The sequence below is a fragment of the Aplysia californica genome, unplaced genomic scaffold, assembly GCF_000002075.1.
Source record: "Aplysia californica isolate F4 #8 unplaced genomic scaffold, AplCal3.0 scaffold00451, whole genome shotgun sequence".
Lineage (NCBI taxonomy): Eukaryota > Metazoa > Mollusca > Gastropoda > Aplysiida > Aplysiidae > Aplysia > Aplysia californica.
This window is the reverse complement of record NW_004797721.1, coordinates 117,587-119,422: the sequence shown is the minus strand read 5'-3', so window position 1 is coordinate 119,422 and position 1,836 is coordinate 117,587. Positions and strand designations below refer to the sequence as shown.

Below are 1,836 nucleotides of genomic sequence, written 5' to 3'. Positions count from 1 at the left end.
AGATCTACACCTAGCCTTCTCGGACAAGGGCGAAAAATCTCGGAGGGCCCGTGTGCAAGTTGCGCACGTTAAAGATCCCTTGGTGGTCTAAAATCGATAAGAGTAGGCTTCGACCGCCACCCGGGCAAAATTCCAAATTTCCTACCAACTGAAAATATTAGGTGTGTCCCGCGCGCTCATATGACCTATGCAGTTGCGAGCGCCGTAAGACACTTTACAAAAACAAAACAATACATACATACATGCATACATACATACATACATGCATACATACATACATACATACATACATACATACATACATACATACATACATACATACATACATACATACATACATACATACATACATGCACACACACACACACACACACATACATACATACATACACACATACACAGACGCACACACACGCACACACATTCATTTACACATAACACATGTACAAACATGCACACTCATAGAACTTAAATATGCAAGCCATATGTGACACTACATAAGTATTTAATATACATTTAGAACACATGCAAACAAAAGCTTTCAAGGACTATTCTTAATGCAACTAAAATGCTAAGAAAGTGCTAATGGGTGGAAAGATAAAGAGTAAAAAACAGCAGAGGAAGACAAGGAACGAAATACACAGATGGCCAGAACAACTTTGCACGAATAACACAAGGAGAAAAACCGAGCTGATCAAGAAGACAGACATCAGGAAGGAGTAGGGTACCATGATCGTCAGTAGATAGAGAAGGTCCAAAAAGGCCGTGTTTTGGGTACTGGTCTGAAAAGGCCTTGTCTTGGGTAATGATCTAAAATCGAGGTGGTTTTGGGTAGTGTTCTAAATGGAGCTGGTTTTGGGTAGTGTTTTTTGGTCGAGGTGGTTTTGGGTAGTGTTCTAAATGGAGCTGATTTTGGGTAGTGTTTTAGTGTCGAGGTGGTGTATGGTAGTGTTGTATGTGTATGTGATTTACGGGGGGAAACAAAAAGTTGCGTTGTTTTAGATTGAGTAGAAAATGTTGATGTTGTGGGTTTAGGTGGGAAGTGGTAATGTTCGAGGTATCCCGTGTGGTTGTTGTTGTTTTTTTTTTGGTGATATGTTGGAAAAGCAGCCCAGGCGCCCGGGAAAAAAGATGGTATGTTTTTTGTTTTATGTGATCCTGCCCCACGAGTTTTTTGTTGATCTTTAAATTCCTTAGTATGTGTTGGTGACGTGTGTGAACACATGGTGTGTTGGAAGTAAACAGATAGATGTTAAGCTTAATACATTGGTTTAAAACAATTTTTTCTAGTAAAGGAGATGGTTGAGTGGAGTGAGTTGAACTTTTGTTAGAAATAAGGGCTTTAGCAATGTTTAGTGAGGTAAACTAAGAAAGTTTAATTGGTGAAGAAGGAGTTGATAATGTTTAGTGAGCTGAGCTTAGAAATGTTATTGGTAAGGAAACTGTTGGTAGTTTTTAGTGAGTTGAATTTAGAAAGTTTATTGGTAAAGAAGGCTTTGGTGGAGTTTAGTGAGTTGAGCTTAGAAATTTTATAGGTAAAGAAGGTGTTAGTAGTGTTTAGTGGGTTGAACTTAGAAAGTTTTATTGCTAGAGAAGACATTGGCAGTGTTTAGTGGGTTGAACTTAGAAAGTTTTATTGCTAGAGAAGACATTGGTAGTGTTTAGTGAGCTGAACTTAGAAATGTAATAGGTAATAAAGGGTGTTGGTACTGTTTAGTGAGCTGAACTTAGAAATGTTATTATTGGTAAGGAAACTGTTGGTAGTGTTTAGTGAGCTGAACTTAGAAATGTAATAGGTAATAAAGGGTGTTGGTACTGTTTAGTGAGCTGAACTTA

The 1,836-nt window shown here is 38.1% G+C and overlaps 1 long non-coding RNA gene across 1 annotated transcript; it reads left to right on the top strand.

Annotated features, from left to right (window-relative positions):
- The first annotated feature begins 736 nt into the window (after positions 1 to 736).
- Positions 737 to 1,130, top strand: LOC118478272. The gene is made up of 2 exons (XR_004858926.1): positions 737 to 821; positions 879 to 1,130. It is a non-coding gene; the product is annotated as an uncharacterized LOC118478272 (long non-coding RNA).
- The last annotated feature ends 706 nt before the right edge of the window (positions 1,131 to 1,836 follow it).